The sequence below is a fragment of the Spea bombifrons genome, chromosome 1 (assembly GCF_027358695.1).
Source record: "Spea bombifrons isolate aSpeBom1 chromosome 1, aSpeBom1.2.pri, whole genome shotgun sequence".
In the NCBI taxonomy this organism is placed as follows: Eukaryota; Metazoa; Chordata; class Amphibia; order Anura; family Pelobatidae; genus Spea; species Spea bombifrons.
The window spans coordinates 82,510,766-82,523,693 of record NC_071087.1 but is presented as its reverse complement, the minus strand read 5'-3'; positions in this window follow the sequence as shown (position 1 = coordinate 82,523,693).

Below are 12,928 nucleotides of genomic sequence, written 5' to 3'. Positions count from 1 at the left end.
TGCGGCCCCAGCCAACCCCCTCCCTTGTGTATTGATACCCCCACCCCTTTTCTATTGGTTAATGTAATGCCCAACCACCCTCTTGTCTATTGATGCCTCCACTGCCATGTGTATTACCCCCAGCCACACACACCCCTGTTTATATTGATTTTGTAATGCCAAAACCCAGCCACTCCCCTCCTTTGAATATGGGTCCGCTTTCCTATAACCCCTATTTTTTTGGTAATACTTACATTTTTTTTTTTTTCCCGCTCTCCTTCAATATGACGACCCTCTCCACGAGGAACTTTTCTGTGAGCCCCGCCTTGAACATCATGTCTTCAAAGCGGCCTTCTGGACACGAAGTTCTAAGCAGCTGTTGTGCGGCTGTAAGATCTCCTCCTAATAAAGTGAAAACGGCTGGCGGAGGAGGTCTTACAGCCACACAATGGCTGCTTTGAACTTTACAGCCGGGCGGCCACTGGGAGATTTCCTGGCGGGCCAGTCTGGCCCTGTCCACTCCAGACTACGATCGTTAGGGCAATTCTAGTCACTACCAAGGACTCATAAACGGGTCATGTTCGGGAGCCTTGGTGGGATCAAAGGCGAAGATTGCTTGTAAGATATTCTATGGTGAAGCTTGGAATAAAACAACTAGCAGTTCCACTGAAATATTTCTAACTCGCCAGAGCAAAAATGTGCAGGCACTGTCGGATGGTACCAACCAATTGATGCTTTGGGCAGAAGAAAGTGAGGAATGAAAGGGAAGGCCAACCCTTGCAGCAGAAGTGGGTCTTACTCCACCATGTGCTGATGACAATGACCAGGATGAGGTGTCAAGCGACACATCTTCCGATAATTTCTGTTAGCTTTTTTGCTCTTTCCACTCTGCAGAAGCAGCATAGTTATGCTACAGGTTCCCTAAATGCACTGGCACCACTACCACAACCACCATCACTAATAATCCATCTAGATTGTAAACCTGTTTGAGCAGGGCCCTCTTCACCTTTTGTCTCTGTAAGTCAAGTTGTTATGTTACATACTACTTATTACGTCTTATCTACAGTGCTACGGAATGATGGCGCTATATAAAACGATAAATAATTATAATACTCTCATAAAAAAGGTTGGGAAAAAAACACCAAAACAATAGTACCACAACCGCACATGGTATACAGTAATATAATAAAGTGTGGGATTAGAATGTGCAGGGGATGGGCACTGCAAGGTGCAAACTTTGAGATACGGTAGTGAGCTGGGGTAAGGACATGTCACTAATTCTGTATGAACCAACACCTTTGTACACACAGCAGCGCGTTTGCTTCAGGGGCAAATTGGCAGCTGTTACTCTGAGGTGATCCATTCTTTTAAAATTCAGTCCTGCATCAAGGAGCTGCATGAGTACCTTAATACTGCCAGTGCCCTACTACTCCTTCCTTACCCAGAAGTATTTTTTTCTAATATAGGGGAGGGATTCAGACTTATAGCTGGATGTGTCTTTCTGCCAATTCCTTACTACTGTTAGTGTCTTAGTATTCCTTCTTTATTCTTTCTTTAGTATTCCTTCTTTAGTATTTTTTTATAATATGGGGGGGGTGGATTCAGACCTTTGGCTGAATGTGTCTTCTGTGCCCTGCCCTATCTCTGTGCTGTGGCTCAATCAGTTCCTTCTTTTAATATTTAACATTTTGGGGGAATTCAGTCCCGTACAATCCAGTAGAATATGGATGTGTCTATCTGACACAGGCTGCCCTATGCAGTCCTGCTGCTGTGGCTCAGTCTCCTTCCTTGCTCTGGGGGGTCAATTCTTGTTTCTTCAAATTTCAGTCCTCTACCATATGTATATGTCTGTCTGCCTTGTGCTCTGCCCCGCCTCTGCTGTGGCTCAGTCTTACTGTTGGATTATCTTTTTTTATATTGGGGAAATTCAGTTCTGTACCAAGTAGTACTCTGAGGGATTATTACTGTATTTGCTCGATTATAAGACAACCCCCCCAAAATGTGAATATTAATTTAGGGGAAAAAAGAAAAAGCCTCAATATAAGACAACCCTGTAAGAAAAAAGTTTTACTAGTAAATATTAATTCACATATAAACAATTTTTTCATATTTAATAAAAACTATGATTGAGAAAAATGCATTTTTGTTTCCATTTATTTGCCAACCTGCTCCCAGTTTTGCATCTCTGCCCCCAGATATGCCTTATACCCCCTATTTTCCAGTCTGCCTCCCTGATATTCCGTTTAACCCCTATATGCCACTCTGCCTCCCTGATATTCCTTTTAAAACCCCTATATGCCAGTCTGCCTCCCTGATATTCCTTTTAACCCCCTATATGTCACGCTGCCTCCCTGATATTCCTTTTGACCTCCTATATGCCAGTCTCCCTCTCTGATATTCCTTTTAACCCTCTATATGGCACTCTGCCTCCCTGATATTCTTTTTAACCCCCTATATGCCACTCTGCCTCCCTGATATTCCTTTTAGGCCCCAATATGCCACTCTGCCTCCCTGATATTCTTTTTCACCCCCTATATGCCACTCTGCCTCCCTGATATTTTTTTTAACCCCATATATGCCACTCTGCCTCCAGAAAGTCCTTATACTCCCCATATGTCACTCTTACCCTCCCCTGAATTCTATGAATGAGCACCGGAAGGTCATGTGACCTCCACCGGCTGCCAGAGAGGAGGATCCAAGTCCCCTGCAGCGCTCCGGGGATCTGGATCTTAGTCTTGTAGTCAGACCTCTACGTGCCTGCCAACTGTCCCGATTTAGGCGCCTATCCCTTTCTCTGTCCTGCTTTGTACTCACCTCAGCCGCCCGATTAGCAGCTACACCATGCAGACTAGCGGAGAGTTCACAATCTCCCTCTAGTCGGCTCAAAATTAGGGAGCACAAGTTCTGTCTGTCACTTCAGACCTTGCTTTACTGCTCCCTAATCACTACACGCCGGGAAATAATGCAAAGTGTGGGGATATGACGTGATGAGGGAGTAGTAAAGCGAGGTCTGAAGTGACCCCTTACGAAAAAAATACCGCAGTTTTTCTGAAGTAATACTGCAGTTTTTTGGACATGAAAAAACTGCAATACTGCGCTTTTACTACAGTATTACTGCACATTTACTGCAGTTTTACTGCATTTGTACTTCACTGTACTGCAGTTTTACTGCAGGTATTTTTGTACGGAAGTACAAATGCAATAAAGCTGCAGTACATTGAAGTACAACTGTAGGTTTGCAATATAAAAAAAAGTGCAGTAAATGTGCAGTAAAACTGCAGTACAGTGAAGTACAAATGCACTAAACTGCAGTAAATGTGCAGTAATACTCCAGTAAAAGTGCAGTATTGCAGTTTTTTCATGTCCAAAAAACTGCAGTATTACTTCAGAAAAACTGCAGTATTTTTTTGTAAGGGACAGACCTTGTGCTCCCACCACAGGATGCAGAATACAGGATAGAGGCAGAAGGAAGAAGGATAAAGGATGGTGGAAGAGGTAAGAAATAGGGAGAATGGGGTGTAAAGGCAGTGTATGTGTATGCATGTGTTTGTAAGCTTGTGAGTGTGTATGTGTATATGTGTGTGTGTGTGTGTGTAAGGACAGTATATATGTGTGTGTGTGTGTGTGTAAGGGCAGTGTACATGTATGTGTGTGTGTAATGGCAGTGTACATGTCTGTGTGTGTGTGTAATGGCAGTGTACATGTATTTGTGTGTGTGTGTAAGGGCAGTGTACGTGTATATGTGGGTGTGTAAGGGCAGTGTACGTGTATATGTGTGTTTTTAAGGCAGTGTATGTGTATATGTGTGTGTGTGTAAGGGCAGTGTACATGTATGTGTATGTGTAATGGCAGTGTACATGTATGTGTGTGTGTAATGGCAGTGTACATGTATGTGTGTGTGTGAGGGCAGTGTACATGTATGTGTGTGTGTAAGGGCAGTGTACATGTATATGTGTGTGTAATGGCAGTGTTCATGTATATGTGTGTGTAATGGCAGTGTACATGTATATGTGTGTGTAATGGCAGTGTACATGTATTTGTGTGTGTATGCAAGGGCAGTGTACATGTATTTGTGTGTGTGTGTGTGTAATGGCAGTGTACATGTATGTATGTGTGTGTATGCAAGGGCAGTGTACGTGTATATGTGTGTGTTTTTAAGCGGTGTACGTGTATATGTGTGTGTGTGTGTAAGGGCAGTGTACGTGTATATGTGGGTGTTTAAGGGCAGTGTACGTGTATATGTGGGTGTTTAAGGGCAGTGTATGTGTATATGTGGGTGTGTAAATGCAGTGTATGTGTCATAATCCAACATGATCTAATTACTAGAAAAGCCTCCAAAGTAAAATATGTTCCTTTAAGAATCTCTGACCTGACCTCACAGCATTATAAAAGTTTGCTTCACCTGTGACTCAGGGCACGATTAATGTGTTGAGAGTCTGACAAACTCTTAAGAAACCTGAAATAAAATCATGTGTTCCAAGACCTCTGTGGTAATAAAATCCTTATCAGAAATTCCTGCCTGTTCTGAAATTGGACTGTGAATTTGACTACCCATTTTGGACCAACCCCTGTTTTTTCTACTCTGGATACAACTTGTATCTTTCACAATCTCTATGGACTGTCTGCTGTTTTTTTGTTAATGAGATTCTGAACTTACTCTGCCCTTTCGGACCAATTGAAGATTATGAAATCCACGTTTCTTCTTCAAATTCAATTGATGTTACCTGTTTCACAGCCTAAAGCTATTAAAGAGTACATCTACCTTATACAAAGCTGTTAACTATTCTTAAGTACTTACCCCATGTTCTCTAAGAGACGTCACCTGTTTTCCATGTTACTCTGATCTTGCGTTCTCTGAGAGACTGAATTATCTTTTAACCCCTTCAATCCCCTATAGACGTACCGGGACGTCCAAAAAACGCCCACAAAGAAACCCCTATGGACGTCCCGGTACGTCCAGCCCTTCGTGCAGCGTCAGGGACACATCCCTGCCGCTGCACGGGAGACCAGGCTGTCGTTTGACAGCCTGGACTCCCCACTGACAGCAGAAGCCGGCTTTGCCGGCTTTCTGCTGTCCGATCGCCCGTAACAGCTTCCGGCATGAAAGCCGGTAAGCTGTTACCGGTAAACTGCCCGATCGCGCGATCGCGCAGTTGCAAACGCGCGATCGGGCATTCCCTTCCGGGTTACGTCACTGCTGACGTAACCCGGAAGGTCATCGGAGGACAGGATATCCCCTGCGGGGATATCCTGCCCTCCGATGAGGCACAGAGACGCTGCGATCTCTATGCAGGTCTGTGAGGACCTGCATAGAGATCACAGTGTGATCGGTGCAGGGGGATCGCGGGAAGGGGAGTGAGAGACCATCTCTCTCACTCCCCCTCCCGTCCTGTAAGAGAAAAGCAGAAAAAAAAAAACGGTTAGTGATTTAAAAATAATATTAAATAAATCATTAAAATATTAATATAAATAATACAAAAAAAAATTATAATGTGAGCTGTGATGTCATTGTGACATCACTGGCATGTTCAGGAGGTCCCTAGGAGGACCTCTAACCATTTCTGTGTAAAAATAATATATAAAAAATAAAAAAAATGTAAAAAAATTAAAATAAAAAAAAAAAAAAAATATATAAAAAAAGATAATAAAAAAATTATTAAAAAACCATACTTCCCATTGCCCTAGCATAACATCTAGCCAGTATAACCCTCCTGCCCCCGTTCACAACCCCCAAACCCGTTAAGCCATAGGCATAAAAATTATACAAAATTGTACACCTAATAGTATGCTCCCTGGAGCTGGCAAATTCTGGAAAATCTATATAAATTAGGTATTTCTGAAATCAGGACACCTGAATTAATAAACTTGGAGGGGATTTTCCATCACTTTACCTAATTTTGTGAGGATTCAGAGGGAAAATGTAAAAAAAAATTAGTTTATTTTTCTAATCTTCGCTAGTTTTTACTAAATTTCTCATTCTAAATTTTCAGCTAATCATCCAACTATGGTTTCAACGAAAGCTCTATCTCTCCTTGAAAAAACAATATATAGTTTACATGGGTACACTATTCACAGGAAAAGAGAATCATGGCTAAACCGACATACCCCAAAAATGGCAAAATTTCTCTGGGCTTTGAGGTACCAAAAACCCCTGGGATTGAAGGGGTTAAGCCTGTTTTATACACTTCTCTGCTGAAAATAAATAAGAAAAGATCCATTCATCTCACTTAAGTGATTAAGTGATAACATTTATTCATAGTCAATCTGGCTAAATAACCTGTTGGTCAGATCTCATATGGCACTAAGTGTCCATGTGTCTTTATGGGCAGGTGTGTGTAAAGGCAGTGTGTAAGGGTCCTGAGAGGGAGGCTAACATGAGTCTTTTTGTAATTTAAAAAAAAAACTCTGCTTTGGACTAATCTCCCAATGATGCTCAGCCAGCATTATGGTGGACACCTGGCTGGCTGAGAATCATGGGAATTTTAGTTCACAGCTAGCATCTGCAGCTTTACTGTTGCTGCACTTCCCATGACAGTCAGCCAGCATCATGGAAGTAGTATGTCTGACTGAGCTTCATGGGAATTCAATTCAATGTGTTGGTTATTTTTAATATGCATGACTGTGCTGACAAAAACGAAGCGTGTTTTCAGTGGCGATGAAAGCGCAACATTGTAAAGTGCAATTGCTTGTATCGGTGAGTTCCGCGAGATAAAAAAAAAAAAAAAAAAGTGTCCCTCTTTCACATTTGAAATGTTAGGAGGTATGCCTCTATTTGAGGTCTGATTAGAAGACGACCTCAAATATAAGACAATGATTATTTTTCAGAGAATTTGCTCTGAAAACACCTCGTCTTATAATCGAGCAAATATGGTATTATTATTGATATTGTGGGGGTAGTAGAAGCCTTATTAAACACTCATCTACAGACACCAGACAAGCCAGAAGGCTTGTTTTTACCCTCAGAAATCTCATGGCGCTGCCACAACCACAAGGGATTCTGGGTAGGCACATGCAAATAAGGTCAACAATGATCACCTTTTGCCTCTATATCCACTTTATACATGGATCCCTTGAAAGTAATTGCCCGCTGTACAAGACACCCTTTGACAAAATTATTAATATTAATATTGGGAGAGATTCAGTCTCGTGCCATAGGGCTGCATGTGTCTGTCTTCTGCCCTGCCCTAATTCTCCAGCTCAATTGCCTTCCTTAGTCTGGGGGATCAATGTTTGTTTGTAGGATTACGGGGAGGAACCAATCTTCTATCATTGGTCTGTTTCCCTGTGCCTGCTCTGCAGCGGGTCCTTCTCCTTCCTTACTTTGAGGGATCAATTCTTTTTTTTTTCTAATTTGGAGGGAACTTCTGTCCTGTACAATGGGGCTCGATGTGACTATCTCCCAGTGTCTACTCAGTGCTCTACTATTGCTGCTTTTTCACCTTCCTTACTGATAGGGATTACATTTTTGGAGACATTCAGTCCCACAGCATGCTGCTGGATGTGTGTATCCATACGTGTAGTGCTGCTGTTGCTGGTGTTCCTGCAATGCAAAACATCTGGATTTTTTTTCTAAACCTTGAGATGCTGCAGTTAAGTGGACAGGCTTGTTCTGATACATGTATTTTCTGAGCACAAAACATAATTCTTAATAATAAATTAAATTGGCTGTTATGTCCACCGGGCAACGGAGGGAGAGGACCTAGGTGCTGCAGGGTGAAGGACAAGCTTGAACAACTCAGTGACAATGCCCCTAAGCCTCCCTGTGCTTCTCTTCTGGAAATCGATGTAACATTGGTTGAAGATGCAATCTCTGATTTTGCCCCAGATGTTTGCTTACAGTTGATTTAGGTTCTTCTGAGAAAGGCATTTTGATTTCTTTAATCAAATTCAGACCCAGTTTTTCCTATTGGAAAGAAATTGTTAGGCCAATATCCAGCAGACAATTATAGTAAAGAACATCATTACTGTATATTCTGATTCTTGTGGTGGCCTTTCACAGGGCTGACCTGGAAATGATTTTTTTTAAGCAGCTATGGAAAGAATTGAACAATAGCCCTAATAGATCATAGTACTGTGAGTAACATATTTGTGGAATTTTAACTCCATATTAAAGTTTAGCCCCCTTCATAAATAGCTACACCGATGCAAAACATTTTTCTGTCGGTTATACTGATACAAACACAAACAGTGATCACTGAACCATGCTGATGCAAAGTCAAACACAATGATAACCACTCAATCAACTACATACAAATTTGATTTTCATGTCACAGCATGACCTCTTATATGACCCTTCTCTGTGATAATCGTGCAGATACGGTATATAACATCATATACCTGAAAATAAACATATCCCATAGCAGCACATTTTATACTAAAGTGTATGCTAGTGGATAGTTTACAGAATTCAATGTGCTTGTCAGTACATAAATAAACTGATAATTGCATGAGAAGCTTAACCTTCTATGTGTCCCAATCATGTTTTAGCGTAGTGGTTGGTTGTGGCTTAAAAAAGTTTTTCTCACTTACCAGTAAACAATCATCCAACACTCACTAAAAACAGCAACAAAAAACCCAAATATTTGGAATGCAGTGGCATGAAAAGCTTGGGATAGCAGATATACAGTATTCCAACAATGAGCCATATCTGCCCTCTAGTGGTCTGTAATAGTTTTTCTATTTTTCATTTTAATGTGGAGTATACCAAGGCCCCATGGTGGTTGGAGGCCCTGACTCACTCCATCCTGAACCAGAATTACTGGTACTTGATTGGTAGTTGTTTCAGCTGCTCCATTGCTGTCATAGATGGCGCTGTCTGTGGGCTGTCACAGACATTAGCAGAGTGGAGCTTCTTCTATGTAGTATGTATGCTTAACTTTATTAGTCCAGTGTAGACCAGCAGTTAGGAAGATTGGGCTTTAGGGCACACAGTGTGCTCTGATTGGATGTTCAACAGCTCTGCAGACCTAGTGGACTCTTTTAAAAACTGGTTGACATATCTGGGAACTCTCAGGCTTTGTGTCCCAATCTCAGTGTCTAAGAGGAAAGGGGCAGAGTCTGGAGCTGACGCCTTCCTATTCTACACTGCTGTGGTCATACATAAGGTTCCCAATTGGTGCTTTTATAGTATATGAAAGTTGATATACTATTTACCTGTTTAATAGCAGGAGACTCATTTAAGTGTATCTTTAAATAATAAGACAAATTAACAAACCCCAGAACTTACAAACAAAAATACATGTTTGTGTATATATTTCTTTGTAATAAGACCTGCCAGTTTTTATTTGTTTATTTTGTTTTTGTAAGTTCCTTACAGTTTGTAATTGATGCTGCAGGTCTTTCAAATGTAAGCACAAATCACCAAAGAAAATGGTGGCCCTAGTACTACTTTAGGACTTCTCAGTTATCCATTTTTTACAGGTTTTTCAAAAAACCTGTATTATATTATGCAATATGACATTATATGTGCAACAATACTTTAAATAAAACATTGAAGTCATCTTCACAAGAGTGGCTTGTTCAAGAAGACAAGTGCAGGCATATTGGATTCAGAAAATACACTGTTTTTAAAAATTTGACCTGACTCCCCTGCGTAAGAACCAGGTCAGTTTCTTCAATTCTCCATTCTCATGTCACCTCTTCTCCCACATTCTGCCTTATCCATGCCCATTACCACCTACTACCAGCCTACTAAAGTCTAAAGTGACTTACCTTCCCTCCGGGGAATCTTTGTCCAGGCACCGTCACTCCCGCTCGCTGCAACACAGCAAACCATGAGGTGGTGCTGGATTTAAAGGTCCAGAAGTCCTGCTTGCTGTTACCCTTGTGTGGTCTTCGTGTTCAAACAATCTAGCAGTGATCTCCTGTATTGTGTTATCCTCTGTACCGATTCCTGACTTGTGTGTCTACCTTCTCCGTGTACCGACCTGGCTTGTGTGACTACCTTCTCCATGTACCCACCTGGCTTGCTTCCGATGCTCCATTTAGCAGATGCAGCCCTACTATAATTATCTACGCTATTGATATTATTTTTACTCAGAGACTATCTATAAATTGCTTTTACCCTGCCTGCTTTCTGCCTGGTGTCTCTCCTGTCCTATGTGTCCCTTTGGGGGTCTTCCCATAAGGTACCTCTCAGGGTGAAGATTGGGCTGAATGGGTTTTGGTTAACAGGTGCGTGACAATAACAAATATACTTGAAAAAAACCTCATTGTGAGGTCGAAACGTTGTTTTTTTCTTCCTTTAACAAATCTGCCTGACGCTGGAACCCTTGAGTGCCTGGAGCCTTTATTTATCTTTTTGATTTACTGGGGAGCTGGCCCTTCCTGGCATAGTTAAGCACTTGAGTTCCTTTGAAGTGTGCAGATTCCTCATTCTGGTTAATAACAAATATACAGTCATGTGAAAAAGAATGTGCAAGCTCTGTGAATTCTATGATTTTACATATTAGGACATAATAACAATCACCTGTTCCTTAGTAGGTCTACAAATTAGGTAAATACAACCTCAGATGAACAATGCATGACATATCACACAGTGTCATGATTTATTCAACAAAAATGAAGCCAAAATGGAGAACCCATGTACACTGTTACTGCTTCCATAGAAGTTTAGAAGCAGACAGGTGCTGCTAATCAAATGCCTTTGATTAATTGATCATCAGCAAATGAGGCCGCCTCTATAAAAGGCAAGGTTTTAGCAGTTTGCTGGTCTGGAGGATTCAGGTATGTGTTAACATAATGCAGAGGAATCATCAGCAATGATCTTAGAGAAGCAATTGTTGCTGGCCATCAATCTGGGAAGGGTTATAAAGCAATTTCCAAGCAATTTATACTGTAGTCCATCATTCTACAGTATTTATTTATAAATGGAAAACATTTAAGACAGTTGCCAATCCTTCCAGTATTGGACGTACGGGCAAATTCACCCAAAGGTCAGACTCTGCAATGTTCAGATAAATTGCAAAAGAAAAACCAAGAGTTACATGGCAGACTCTAGAGGCCTAAGTTAGCATGTTAAATCTAAACTCTCATGACAGTACAATTAGAAAAAGACTGATGGTTTGTTTGGAAGAGAGAAAAAAAAATCCTCTCTAAAAAGAACAGCACAGCTTAGATTTGCAAAGTTGCATCTGTGGAGGTAGCATGCAGACTATGTCAGACACCCTAGGGAGCAGTATAACATAATTATATGAAAAATATAAATTACAGTCATTATAGGTGTAGAAGGACTTAAAGTGATCTGACCTAACCAAACAATATTTGGCCAGTTCAATTCACATGCACACAAAAAGGACAGACAGAGACTTATTGAAGTGCAAATGCAGCCCCCGAAGCCCACATCAAAGGACAACTGTAAATCATGAATTACATTGTCTGTATAGTCTGTTTGTAAATAGTGTGTGATAGTGTTAGTATTGTCTTTTAATTTGTTCATCCATAGGATTGTACATTGTATAGTGTTAGTATTGTCTTTTGATGTTGTATCCCTAGGATTGTATCTATAGGATTGTAAATTGTATGTATTGTCTTTTGAGATTAGTTTATCTATAGGATTGTAAATTGTATGTTGTGTAATAGTGTTAGCATTGTCTTTTGATATTAGTTAACCAATAGTAATGTACCTTTGATCCCACCCTATAAGAACTCCTTGTATGTCATTAGTTGTTACAATCTTCCCATCCTTGCTGCAGTTTGTTACAATCTTTCCGTCATTGTTGCAGTCACAACTTCATTCCCAATGTAACCCTGTGTGTGTTAGCCTTCATAGGCTTCATTACAGCATTAAACCCTCCATTTTCCTATCAAAGAAGTATTTTCTTGCGATTATTCGAGCTACCTGAATTTAAGTTATTAACCCCTAGACGAAGGTGTGTCGGCACCTGGAATCCCCTTTTTCCCCAAATATATCCCATTTCCGACAGCATCTAAACAAACCACAAGAATCCTGGAACAATGACCTTACGACAGATGAGACCAAAGTGGAGATATTTGGCCATAATGCACAGCGCCACATTTGGAGAAAACCACACAGCATATCACCACAAACCCCTCATCCCAACTGTCAAGCACGGTGGTGGAGGGATAATCACGTGGGCTTGTTTTGCAGCCACAGGACCTCGGAACCTTGCAGTCATTGAGACTACCATGAACTCCTCTGTATACTAAAGTATTCTAAAACCAAATTTTAGTCCTTCTGTCTGACGGCTAAAGTTTTGCCAAAATGGAGTCTTGCAACAGGACAATGATACCAAGCACATTATCAAATCTACAACAGAATTGCTGAAAAAGAAAATGCAATGGCCCAGTCCAGACGTTAACCCGATTGAAATGCTCCTTAAAAGAGCTGTGCATAAACAATTGCCTTTAAACCTCAATGAACTGAAGCTACATTGTAAAGAAGAAAGGGCCACAATTCCTCCACTGCGATGTGAGAGACTGATAAAGTCAAACAGAAAAAGATTACTTCAAGTTATTGCTGCTAAAGGTGGTTATACAAACGATTGAATTTTAAGGTCTACTGTGACAGGGACAAAGATGGCATCTATGTAAGCAGGAGATTGGAAAGAGCAGTTTATCCCAGTGGTGGAACATCCAGGGTCGATCAGGCCCTAGAGTTCTACCAGTCAGGGGGGCCCAAGCACACGGAATGCAGCAGCCAGCACAAGCTGTTATATTCCATCATCTAGGAGACCGTGCCATTCAGTCCTCCCCTAGCTTCTCACCCCTCCGGGCCCTGCTCCTCCTACCTTTACTTTCAGCTAGCCGGGAAGCCTGAAAAGCAGCTTGTCCCTCTTCTCACAGGGACAGGCTCAGCCATGATAACCCTGCCTCCTGCTGGTCCCCGTCTACTGCAGTCTGCTACACCCCTCCAGGCCCGGCCAGCTCCACCTCTCAAGCAGCCAGCGCCAGCTCCTTTAACAGATTCTCCCACCGGGGCCCTGAGGCT